Genomic DNA, 14484 nt, shown 5'->3' on the forward strand with positions numbered 1-14484 from the left:
TTTATTTGTTTCTGCAAAAAATAGTAGATGCTTAAGAAACAATTTGCGCCTTATTACTTCTGTAGCAGCGCAGTACATTACATGAATTTTCCAATTTAAGTGATTACAGAGTTGTATTTTAAAGTAGTAATAATAACAGCTACAGTGTTGGAAGTGTCATTGGCTGCTATTATTTTCTTAACACAGTAGAATCTCAAAGCAACAAATCTATCTAAACGTGTTATACAATTAAAGTAATTCCCTAGTAAGCATGGCTGTAGATAATGTATAGACGCTTACTGCCTTGTGTTGTTTACCTACCATGCAGTTACTTAAGCCAGTATAATGGTAAAACATCTGAAAATAATATTTAATGTTGGACTTGCATGTAACTCTATCAGTAGGTATAAGACATTTTCTTTAAGAAATGTGATATGTATGTTGATGAAATTGTTTGTTGTGATGAGATTTTACTGTATACCTTTCCACCTAACTCCTTTGCTATTAGGTATATGGGAGGCTTAACCTGTTATGCAGGTGAATTTGCTGAAGCGTGCAAAAATTGAAGTATGAAGTCCTAAATAATTAATGGCTTTGGAAGGAATATTTTATATGGTGCGACACAATGGTGAAATCAGTTTATTCATATAGTAGTCTTTTGATATGTGATTTTTTTTATTTACATTTATAAAAATGCAGAATTTATTAATATTAAATGGTCTTAACCACACTCTGTAATTCTGTAATCATAAAACATGTCATTTATTTATTTATTATACTTTAGACACTGCGTATTTATTTACTAAAACTGTTTTATTTATATCTACAAGCTTGAAGTGCATCTTCGTTCTCTTTTTACTATCTCAAAATATCAACCTGTAGAACAATAGCAAAAGTATGTCATCTCACACCACTGCAATTAGAATATGAACAGAGAATAAAATATTAATATAACTTTTTGGTATTTGATGTAATGCAATGTAGTTAGTACACCCCAAAACTATGTTTGAACCTAACGCTGAAGGAAGATTTATGTGATGTTTAGCAAGAGGTCAGTCAGTTTTCATACATTAAATTTTCTCCAAATGATGTTTGTTAGAACATGGTAATTTCAGCCGATAGAAAATGTGCACACAACATAGTGAGAAAAGAGTCATTCTTGATACATCAGTTTTGGATGGTAATTCATTTAGGTAAAAAAAGTTTAAGAGAAGAAAATGATGGGGTATTTTAAATAAAAAGGAAAACAACAGTATTGTGTTTGTTGTTACCTTTTGAAGGACGCAAGTTTGCAATCTGAGCTACAGTCTTCCGGATATTGTTTATGTACCTATTTGCTACTTATAAATTGAGTAAGACGACTTCCAGATGTAATTAATGAAATACAAAAACTTGATTAATGAAAGACTTGATTACTAAGGTCAGTTTGAATAGGCAGAGGTAATCCTCAACAAATAGTAGAAAACATTGTTTTCTCTAAAAAATATTAGTAATAATAATGAAAAAATGAAATGGTAGTATGGTATTGTTGGCCAGGGGACCCCGTCTAGGGTTGTTTGGCCTCCTGGTGCAAGTCTTTCTGTTTGATGAAACTCCAGCAATTTGCACATGAGGGTGAGAGAAAATGGTTAGGACAACACAAATGAGCAAAGAAAATCTCTGACCTGCCTGAGAATCGAACCAGGCCCCACAATCTAGAGGCGGGGCACTAACTACTAGACCACACGCTGCAGAGAGTGTCAATAATATGTAGTAGCTCTGCTAAGTAATTTATCCCTTATTCCTTCATAAGAGCAATTTCTTGTTTACAAAAGTTAGTCATTTAATTCTGAATGCTTAGTCATCCGTAATTTAGTGTTAAAGAACTCTCTTTTTGTGCATGCACAGTAGTAGGGATTAATAAGCTGTATTCACAGTCTACTTCGTTATAAATTGAGACTGAATGAATCAGAAGTCCTTTCAATCTCTTCATAATTACTGCAACCTACATCTAGTTTCAACCTGCTTACTCTATTCAAGTCTTAGTTTTCCTGTACAATCCCCCAAAACACACACATACACACACTTTCTCTTCCTCATGGTGTATGCTGTTAATTAATTCCTTTATTGAGTCAAGTTGTGCTATGAATTTCTGTTTCCCAATTTGATTCAGTACCACCTTTTAGTAATCTGATCTACACATCTAATCTTCAGCACTTTTCTGTTGCATCACATTTCACAAGCTTCTATTCTCCCTTGTCTCGACTGTTTATTGGCCACATTTCGATTTTGTAGACGATTACGTTTCAGATAAATAGCTATTCACTGGACTTCCTAACATTAATTAAATTTATATTTGACAGCAAATTTATCATTTTCACAAATGCATTGTTTGCTATTGTGAGTCTACATATTATATCCTCTCTAGTACAGCCATCATCAGTTTTTTGCCATGCAAATAGCAAAACTTGTCTACTACTTTGTGTCTTATTTTCTGATCCAGTTTCCTGAGCATTGGCTGATTTCAGTCAACTACATTACATTATTGTTGTTTTACTTTTGTTGTGTTCATCATAAAACCTCTTTTTCAAGACAATACCTATTCCATTAAATTGATCGAATGTGTTGCCATGTCTAACAGAATTACAGGATCACCAGCAAATTTGAAAGTGTTTTTTAAATGAAGTGCATACGAGCACTCTATACTGTAAGAAGACACATACAGACTACCTAAATGCAGCTAATTGCCATCATCCTGTGTAGCACTTCGTTGTACTCACCATGCTAATGCCCAGAGTCCAAGCCCTCTGTCATAAATGAAGCTGGCCCTCTATGTTACATCATCTATATGAAATTTTCCATTGGGACAGCTACTCTGAGGATGCAAATAAAACACACACTCATGACAGATCATGGAAGAGAAGGAAAACACACAAGTTGACAACAAAGGCTTATTGCTCCTACCATATGCCCTCTGCCAAGGTTGCAAGGATCTTGACAAAAATTTTCTACCCTGCTGGGTGCCACAAAATATCTCTTGGGACTAAAACACCTGGCATGAACACATTACGTGCACTTGTGGCCAACAATACACTGGCAAAATGCAACATTGCATCTCTCAGAAATGTGAAGAGTACATGAAGAATGTCTGCCACAGCTACACAGAAGAGTCAAAGGCAGCACAGCATAGCATAGCATCTTTGAGGACACATATTCAACTTCAAAGATATAAAGATGCTATGTTGGATTTTATAATGAAAAAAGTAGTGGAATGAAGAGTTCTTGAAAATCTCATGAACAGACACCAGTTTTCATCATGGCCCCTCTTAGAATGATGCATCAAAAATTCACTAGAAGCATTCCTCGATATCAGAACACCAGCACTGGACAAGATGGAATGGCAGTCCCAGGGATCAGTGCACAGCCACTCTCCCACTACCTCTACTCCCACAACCTGGGACTTCCATTTCCAAGCAATCACAATTGGCTCACCTAGTACAGTTCTGGGAGTTGAAACGTATTTAGCAGCATCTGGCAGAGTCCATGTGCTTCATCAGAAGATGGCAGGTAAGATATTTGTCAAAACAGAGCTCCCAAACAAAGATTTTACTCAGCTGATTCCCTGAGTGGAATTCCTCGATGCAGTATGCTTCGAAACTCTGCATTTGCCTATTGTGATGTGATCTTTCAATAGAAGGTTACATTTCAATAACATGTTTATTGCTTTTAGTTGATGTTAGTCATTTTACTTCAACTTGAAAGAAGTAATGCTCACATCGATAAATTATAAATCTGTTACTCTTTCCTCCACCCCCCACCCCCACCCCCTAGTTGAGCCTCTGTGGACTGCGTGGTAACAACCAATCTCATTTTAGTATGTAGGTCTTGTTCTTGTTCCAGCTTTGACTTCCTGCCAGTATCTTCTGAGCCCACCAAGAAGTGCCTGCTCTTCGGGCAAAGGTGCTCTACGTATTTTGGATGTTGATGCCATTTTAAAACCTTGGTAGTTGTTCACCAATCTTCTAAATTTGTTCCTGTCAGGAATTTCTCTCTCTTAGATACCAATCTGCCTAAGATCTTTTTCACATTCTTCAAACAATCTCGCCCTTGTTTTCTTACATTGGATGAAACTCCACATTCTTTTTGTTAGTCAGTCACCGTCCATCCTCATGAGATGACCGTAAAATAACAACCATCTATTCTTAATGGATGCTGTGATAGGTTCTGTCTTGCTGTACAAGTACTCATTTGCTCTCATTCGCCATTGTCCATCAACCCATCTATTACCTAGGATTTTCCTTAATATTCTGGTACATTATCTTCTTCTGGGTATGATCCTTGTCTCGAGTTTTTCCTATACAAAGAAATCAGGAACTTTCAAAAATTGTAACTGTTAGATGTGTGTCTTTAACTGCTAAATAATAAAAGTTCAATCGTGGTAGTGTATGGATTTTCTTTAAATACTCAAAACAACTGATTCACAGTAATTCAAGTTCCACAGTAATACGAGGGCAGTTCAATAAGTAATGCAACACATTTTTTTTTCTGAAACGGGTTGTTTTATTCAGCATTGAAATACACCAGGTTATTCCAAAATCTTTTAGCTACACAACACTATTTTTCAACGTAATCTCCATTCAATGCTACGGCCTTACGCCACCTTGAAATGAGGGCCTGTATGCCTGCACGGTACCATTCCACTGGTCGATGTCGGAGCCAACGTCGTACTGCATCAATAACTTCTTCATCGTCCGCGTAGTGCCTCCCACAGATTGTGTCCTTCATTGGGCCAAACATATGGAAATCAGACGGTGCGAGATCAGGGCTGTAGGGTGCATGAGGAAGAACAGTCCACTGAAGTTTTGTGAGCTCCTCTCGGGTGCAAAGACTTGTGTGAGGTCTTGCGTTGTCATGAAGAAGGAGAAGTTCGTTCAGATTTTTGTGCCTACGAACACGCTGAAGTCGTTTCTTCAATTTCTGAAGAGTAGCACAATACACTTCAGAGTTGATCGTTTGACCATGGGGAAGGACATCAAACAGAATAACCCCTTCAGCATCCCAGAAGACTGTAACTATGACTTTGCTGGCTGAGGGTATGGCTTTAAACTTTTTCTTGGTAGGGGAGTGGGTGTGGCGCCACTCCATTGATTGCCGTTTTGTTTCAGGTTCGAAGTGATGAACCCATGTTTCATCGCCTGTAACAATCTTTGACAAGAAATTGTCACCCTCAGCCACATGACGAGCAAGCAATTCCACACAGATGGTTCTCCTTTGCTCTTTATGGTGTTTGGTTAGACAACGAGGGACCCAGCGGGAACAAACCTTTGAATATCCCAACTGGTGAACAATTGTGACAGCACTACCAACAGAGATGTCAAGTTGAGCACTGAGTTGTTTGATGGTGATCCGTCGATCATCTCGAACGAGTGTGTTCGCACGCTCCGCCATTGCAGGAGTCACAGCTGTGCACGGCCGGCCCGCACGCGGGAGATCAGACAGTCTTGCTTGATCTTGCGGCGATGATGACACACGCTTTGCCCAACGACTCACCGTGCTTTTGTCCACTGCCAGATCACCGTAGACATTCTGCAAGCGCCTATGAATATCTGAGATGCCCTGGTTTTCCGCCCAAAGAAACTCGATCACTGCCCGTTGTTTGCAACGCACATCCGTTACAGACGCCATTTTAACAGCTCCGTACAGGGCTGCCACTTGTCGGAAGTGAATGAAACTATACGAGACGAAGCGGGAATGTTTGAAAATATTCCACAAGAAATTTCCGGTTTTTTCAACCAAAATTGGCCGAGAAAAAAAATGTGTTGCATTACTTATTGAACTGCCCTCGTACAATATCCATCTGCTCATATGAGTTACAAAGACTCTAACTACTCGCTATGTCTGCACAAACATGTCTCACTTTCCCATCATATCTTCCAATGAAGCAAGAAAGATTATAGAGGCTCCAGTTGTGGACAAAGAATCTGATCAATTACATTACTGGCAGTGGAAGTGTTGGAATGTTGTAACTAACTGAATGTTACCATTAATTCACCTAAAACATCCATCATAGCAGAAAACTTGTTTATTGCTATAGTTCATTAAAATGGGTGGCAGTTGCATGTTAGTCCTACTAATTAAACACTTGCTTGACAGGGCAGTACTAGAACATAAGTAATAAGCAATAACATTTATTAATATGTGTGGTACTTAACTTTGGTAACAGTTTGATATGTGGTACTTGATGTCCTACACATAAAACTATGAAAACTAAATAACTTTCGTGTCCTTTAGCAGTCTGACATTCTCACTGTGACTAAAAGTAATCGTGCAGACCCTCGTGACTGACTGTCCTATTACTCCATAAATAGCGACTGCTGTGTCTGAGTGTAATCTTCAGGCCAGAACTGTGTTCTGTAGTGTAATTATGTGGAGGCTGTGTTCTGTAGTGTAATTATGTGGAGGCTGCTGCTCAAAACTGAGTGGTGCCCAGTGAGTGGTTGTGCCTGTATGGTAGTGGCCTCTTGTGGTATTTGTTTGTAACCTCCCTTCCTATATTCAACACAGTGCTCATTTCCTCACCACCTCAATACATTTCCTGACCTGTTACCACCAGACTCCTTGTAGGGTACTGTAGATGCAACATCCTTGTACACCAACATCCCCCATGTCTTTCCCAACATCCTCCTGATAACAAATCCACCACCTCTTTTTAATCCTCGTAGCCAACCACATCCTGGCCCACTATTATTTCAGTTCCAAAAGCCATGTCTACAAACAACTCCATGGTACTGTCATGAGAACTCTCATGGTACCGTCCATTGTCAACTTTTATGGGCCATCTGGAGGAATTTGTCCTACCCAGTCAACACCTAAAATCTCTTTTCTGGTTCATATTCATTGATGAAATTTTTATATGGATTATTCTATCCAGCTCATCCACAAACAAATCTGTACCATTTGCTCCTATGACACCAGTAAACCTGTTGACCATCCACCAACCAGAATTTTTTCAACTACCTCTTGTCGTACCCCGAGATGGGTGCTAACCTAGCTAAAGTCCTACCCGCATCCCTCAAAGTAATGTTCTACCACACACTCATCCACAGATTATCCTTGTCCATCCCAATCCTGCACACATGATTCATTCCCATATGGTTGGCCCAGATGGAAGACCTGTCCTATATTCCTAGCCACCCTCCGACCACACTCCAGGTGCTGTCATCTTCTACCCATTTAAAGGCAAGGACACTTGTGATGTTATATATAAACTATATAAGGAAAAGGTAAATTGGTACTCACCGTACATATGAGATGTCATGCCGAGTTGCAGAGAGGTACAATGAAAAAATTGTTACATTTTCAGCTTTCGGCCAAAGTCTTCTTCAGAAAAGGAAACACATACTCATTTATTCACACAAGCAGGCCCACCTCCTCCACACATGATTATCATCTCCAGAGGCTTGGACTGAAATGCAACAGACACATTGAACAGAAACAGCAATATAAAGGGTGCAGGGAAGGAGAAGGGGTAGTAGGGTACAGAGTGGGGAGAGAGAAGAGCACTGTCTCGAGCAGCATGCAGGGACTAAGAGGAGGCATGACAAGACTGCCATCGAGGTGCATCGTTGGGAGGACGGGGAGCGGAAAAGTAGAGGAGCAGGGAAGGGAAGAGATAGGTGGGTGCATTGGCATAGGGCAGCAAATGAAGAGGATTGAGGGGACGTGATTGGGAGGAGATGATAGGATAGAGGGGGTGGAAACTGTTGGGTGGAGGGTGTGGAGACAGTAGGTTACCTTAGGCTGAGGCCCGGTTAATTTCGGGAGCAGAGAATGTGTTGTAAGAATAACTCCAATCTGTTCACAAACGTCGTTGGTGGAGGTGAGGATCCATATGGTCTGGGTTGTGAAGCAGACATTGAAATCAAGCATGTTATGTTCAGGTGCATGTCATACCACACAGTATCACCTTTGCTCATGGCGACAGACGGCTGTGGTCATTCATCCTGGTGGACAGGTGGTTGGTAATTAAAGCTGTTCAATGATTGCAACAGAGCTGGTTCATGACATGGCTGCATTTACAGGTAGGCTGGCCCCTGATCAGGTAGAATAAGCCTGTGACAGGACTGAAATAGGAAGCCCTGGGTGAGTGAATTGGGCAGGTCTTGTGCCTTGATATTCCACAGGTACATGATCCCTGTGCAATTGGTTGGGATTGAGAGTGGCATAAGAATGGAATATGGTGTTTAGGAGGTTGAGTGGGCTACAGAACACCACTTCAGGAGGGGTGGGAAGAATTTTTGGTAGGATGTCCTGCATTTCAGGGCATGATAATCGGTAATCAAAGCCCTGATGGAAGATGTAGTTCAGTTGTTCCATTCCATGGATGGTATTGTTTGACAAAGGGGGAACTCCTTTGTAGCATGTTCTTGGGGGTGGTGGGAGATTGGAGGTATGTGGGCAAATGGCACAGGAGATCTGTTTGCATATAAGTCCAGGGGTATAGTGCCTGTCTGTGAAGGCCCTGTGAGACTCTAAGTATACTGGGCAAGGGAGTTATTGTCACTACAGGTTCGCCATCCCCAGGTGATCAATCTGTATGTGTATGGAAGGGATAACAGCTGCCGAAATATCGGCACCGTTGGTGGTAGGTGGGTTTAATATGGGCAGAGGTGTGGACTGAGTCATCAGAGGTGAGAAGATCAGCATTGAGAAAGGTCAAATGCTAGGTTTATGAGGACCATGTGAGGAGGATGGGAGAGAAGGTGTTGAGATTGTGAAGGAATGAAGATAGGGTGTCCTGGCCCTGAGTCAGTATCATAAAGATATCATCAATGAAACTGAACCAGATTAGGGATTTGGCATTTGGGAGACTAGGAATGTCTTCTCCAAATCAAATGGCCCATAAACAGGTTTGCATGCGAGGGGGGGGGGGGGGGGGGGTGCCTTGTGGGTGCCCAAGGCTGTGCCATAGATATGTATACACTCCTTTCAAAGAAGAAATAGTTGAGTGGTAGGACAAAGTTAGTAAGGTGTTTGAGGAATGAGGCAGTGAGTTTTGAGTCTGAAGGACGTTGGGAGAGGTGGTGTTCAACAGTGGCAAAACATGGGCATGAAGGGTGTTGGTGTATAGGGAAGTGGCGTCAATACTGATGAGGAGGGATCCAACAGGTAAAGGGGTGGAGATGGTGAAGACTCAGTGAAGGAACTGGTTGGTACCTTCAATAAGGGAGGTTAGATTATGCGCAAGTGGTTGGAAGGTGATGTTCAATGAGGGCCGAAATTCTTTCAGTGGGGGAACAACAACCAGCTACAATGGAACATCCAAGATTGTTGTATCTGTGGATTTTGGGGAGCAATTAGAAGGTAGTTGTGCAGGGTGCCACAGGGGTGAGGAGGGCAACAGATTCAGGGGAGAGTTTCTGGGAAGGGCCTAAGGCTTTTACCACGGATTGGAGATTGTGTTGGACTTATGGGATGGGATCAACCTGGTAGAGTTTGTAGGTAGAGGAGTCAGATAACTGGAGGACGCCTTCTGCCAGGTAGTCACTGAAATTCATAACAACAGTTGTGAATCTTTTGTCTGCAGATAGGATGATAGCCTAGTTTTGTTTTGAGCTTGTTTATGACTGTCCTTTCTTCTCCTGAAAGGCTGGTATTCTTGGAAAGGGACCTGGGAGAGGACAGTGTGACCAAGTTGGAGGTAAGGAATTCCTGGAAAGTGATTTTTTTATTTGGGGGGGGGGGGGGGGGTAGGTGGGAGGGCAAATGGGGAACAAGGATCACAGTAAGATGGTGGGATGAACTGGAAGAGGCAAGGTTCAGGGTTGAGATTAGATTGGATTTGATTGGAGGGACTGGTGGCAAAGAAGTGTTTTCACTGTAGGGTTCGGGAGAAGGAAAGAACGTCTTTGACAAGTCCAACATGATTAAATTTGAGTGTAGAGCTAAGGTGAGGCCTTTGGATAGAACTGAAACTCTGTGGGGCTGACGGTTTTGGTGGAAAGGTTAACAGCAGTGTTCCGGGAATGTTTGGGTGCTGGACTTGGTGGTTTGTTGGTAGGTAGTTTTGGGGATCTGGCAAGTTGAAAAGGTGAGCTAGGCAGGGTCTGGGTGCTATGAGGGGTTGACGAGGAGATACACTGTGGGTGGGATACTGGTTGGATAGTGGTGCCCCAGGTGGCAGTACGATGTCAGCCGGTTGGGTAACTTACGGAGGTGGTGTATGGAATAGCCGTCTGGATGCTGGAGAGCAAGGGATTCATTTTCAGAGATATGATGTGTGTAGCAGGGATTGCAGAGAAGCAGTATCTCGCAGAGGGAGCAGATGTGGTTCTCCAATGCCTGTTCCATAGAGATGCATTTTTGCAGTACTGAGTTTGTAAGTGCCCTCGACTGGTGGAATTTAAGAAGGTGAAAGTCATTTTGAAAGGAGGAGTAGGATCCAGAGAAAGGAATTTTTGTCATTAGGCCATTGGGAGGGGGAGAGGATTCCGTGGTTTAGCCTGCGTTTAAGAAACTGAATGGGTGGCTGTGTTTTAGCCAGGAGTGTGATATTTTTCTGAACTGGTGCAGGTAGGTGGAGCAGGGGTCCGTTGTAGAACGGTTGGCAGTGGGGAAACAAGATGACAAGGAAATGGGCAAATAAGGTAATGGATGATTGAGAGGGGGACTGGATAACAGAAAAGATGCATAAAAATACATAAAGACATGCAAATACATAAAGACATGCAAAACATCCACAGGTATCTAAAAATGCACACAAATATGTAAAAATACACAAAAATGTGTGGTATGCACCTTTTCTGTTATCCAGCTCCTCACAGTCATCCAACATGCCATCCCTGCCATAATCGACCCCTGCTCCACCTTTCTGCACCAGTTCAGAAAAGTATCTCTGTCTAAGACTTATCCCACATCCAGTTTCTTAAATGCTGCCTAAACCATGGACCCCCCCCCCCCCCCCTTTCCTCCACAAGGCCTTTCCACAAAAATTACTTTGTCTGGACCCCACCACTCCTTTCATGATGACCTTCACGTTTTCAGATTTTGCCAGTACCTGATGCTCCTAATGTGGTACTGCAAAAAAATATCTCCATGGAGCAGGTATCCCAGAACAACCTCTGCTCCCTCTGCAAGATATGCAATCCCTGCTGCATACATCATGTCTCTGACCTCAAATCCGTTGCCCTCCAGCACCTGGAGGAGTATTCCATACACCATATCCATAAGCTACCCAACCTGCTGACATCATACTGCCACCTCAGGGTTCCACTATCCAATCCATATCCTATCCACAGAGTTCCTTTATGTCAACTCATCATAGCACCCAAACCCTGCTTAGCTGACCTTTTCAACTTGCCGCATCCCCCAAAATTCACCACCAACTCTCCACCAAATACAGTGTTGAAACATTCCCTGACCACTGTTGTTAACCTTTCCACCAAAATCCTCAGCTCCACAGAAGTTTCAATTCTATCCAAAGACCTCATCCTTAGCCCTACACCCAACTTTAACCAAGTTGGACTTGTAAAAGACCTACACTCCCAAACCCTGCAGTGGAAACACTTCTTTGCCACCAGTCCCTCCAACCAAAGCCAACCTAATACCAATATTGAACTATGTCACTCCCAGTTCATACCATCATCCTACTGTGACCTTCTCCCCCTCCCACCTAACCACTCCCCTGGTCACCTTCCAGGAATTCTTTACCCCCAACTTGGCCTCACCATCATGCCCTATGTCCCTTCCTAAGAACATCAACTTTTCAGCAGAAGAAAAGAGAGCCATATACAAGCTCAAAACAAACCCTGACCCAATAATTCTACCTGCAGACAAAAGTATCATGTCTGTTGTTATGATTCGCAGTGACTACCTGGTGGATTGCCTCCGCTAATTGCACTAACCAACAAAATTTTACTTCTTTTGTGTAAGTGACATAAAAACAGCTTATCTTTATTTTTTCAGGTGTGCTGATAGCAAAAATGTTAATAAAAATGTTAATAATACATTATTGCCTATATAAACTCATGCGTGTATTTACCTTGTTGTTATTCCTCAGAGGAAGATCATTGAGGTGCAGCCGCTTTGTCTGGCATTTGTAGTTTTCTGCTGGTGATTCCCTGATTAGTGTCAAGCAGTAATTGGCTAGCACTGATGCACTCCACTTTCCCAGGTATCTCATTTCCATGTCTGAAATTGCTGGTGGATGCATTCCCCAAGATTGTCGATTGCAGCACCATAGTTGTCAGTAAAGAATCCTATGTGCGAATCTAGGAAATGACACTTTAAGAACATGTTGCACTCCAGTCTGTTGTAGCAGTGCAGAAGAATTGACACAAGATGATTACTGTGCGGCGCGGCACGGCACGTTACCTTTCACCGCCCTGCCAGTGTCCAGTAATGTTCATTTGTTTAGCTAAAAGCTGTAGTAGAAAATACTAGACCACTACTGTCTACTGCAGGTCGCAACATACATAGAATTGTCCGGTAAACGGGATGTGGCCAGCTACTGAAATAAAAGTTTTAACTTGGCAATGTAAATTTTCAGGTGTATTTTTACGATAAAGATCACAGTTAATACTGCCAAGTCCGTACTAAGTGGCAACACAACGTAAAGTTCACACGCAAACCACAATCACTCACATAGCCAGTTTATGGTATTTACACCCGTTACTGAAGTTAATAGAGTTCACTGGATTGTTTGGTTATGAAAATGCTCGCTCAAATGTTGTGCACTCTGCTCTACACGTAATACCTGTTCCAGTCTTAGACCGCACAACACGCCATGCAGTTTTAACTAACAGTCAAAAGCAATAATTTTGATATTCCGTCCGAAATTCCACACGACTTCCACTATACCGTTCACTTAAATACGCTTTGTACTACTTCGCGAACTCGTAATTAGCATCTTTCCGCGATTTTATAGTACTTTCGTCAGAGCAGCTTTCAATGAGATGTTACTGGTTCGAACCCTCAGCCCCCGACTTCTCTAGATCACACCAAAGGCTTTGTTCCCAACATAGATTGGCGCGAGACTGCACTTTTCTGATTGGCTGATATCACAAACAGCAAATCAGGTTGCAGTATTATCTCGCGCTAACCTGCGCTTTACTTCAATGACCAATCATAGTGAAACATTTCTTTCTATGGCAATTTCTAAGTAAATAAATTTAGAAAAGTATCAAATATAAAATTACTCCTGCTGAAATTACCGATTAATTTGTGTTCTACTCGCAATTTATTAGTACCATAAACTGACTGCACATTTAATTATAGTAAATCCCCTGTATAGTTTAACTGGTACTTCGTGAATAAACAAAACAATTTTCATTTACTTCTGTTCTTCTTCACTCATACAACTCACACTGCTAATTACTACACATATAAAACAATTATAATTATGCAAATACATTAAATATTAATCAAACATAACTTTACAACATTGTTCTGACTACGACTGCTAGCACCGTCCGTCAACTGCTGACCTCTGCCACCTACTAGTACAACTACGTGCAGCTCTGTGATTCAGGTCCATGTCAGCTGGTGATATCTGTCGATGACTCATGCCCATAACGATATCGTCCTAACAAGTGACAGGAGTGATGCGAAGGTGCTATGCCTCACACCCTCTATAATTATTAAAAGTGTTGAAAACAACTTTTTATAATTTTACTACATCGCGACTGTCTCCTTACTCTCAAAACAAATGTGAAATTTGAAAATTACTAATCTAAGTTACAGAATTCTTACTTCAGACTTGGCATACTAGCCTAACTAAGTGTAATATTTTACAAAAAATTTTAATAATTTTTTTTAGGAATTTTTACAAAACTTTACAACTGAACTAATTAATTTTTTCCTTCAAAACCAAACTTTCCACAAATTGTGACTTTACATAAAATGGTTCTTGTCCATTACAATTAAATTTTTCGCCTTTTACCTCCTCTTATTTACATGAACTCAATATTTCATTGAATCTCCACCCGCACTTTGATTGGTGTCCTGGTGTAATTTTGAAATCACTCCTACCTTACACATTGCACTGCATAAGTGTCCTCTACCTCACGATTTTTTCTCCTAGCATGTCACATCACCTTGGTTGGTTGGCGTCCATAAAACTGCACATTGGTCCACTCTCAGGCCAGTTCTTATTGTACAGTGGTTTTTACCTACAAAACATAGTTTCGTCAAGTCTACTAATATACATAACCGTCTCAGCACATAGTATAAAATTGTTCTCCCTATGCTATACTCTTTAATTAATTATATTTTAACTATTCAAAGCAAATTAACAGAACATTTAACTCTGAAACTGTACGAAAATTTGCATTTTCTTTTAAAGTGTTTAACTACTTCAGCAAAATTACGCATTGCTATTGAAGGCATACACTGAATCACTTAATTAGGTTGAATTCTGATTATTCCCTATCCACTAAATCTTTTCTCAAAACTTGACAACTACGGCAAAGTCTTTAGGACAGCTTTTACCAGGTTCCATAAATACGCTTAACTTTATGATTTCTTCTT

Source organism: Schistocerca americana, chromosome 7, assembly GCF_021461395.2.
Source record: "Schistocerca americana isolate TAMUIC-IGC-003095 chromosome 7, iqSchAmer2.1, whole genome shotgun sequence".
NCBI lineage: Eukaryota > Metazoa > Arthropoda > Insecta > Orthoptera > Acrididae > Schistocerca > Schistocerca americana.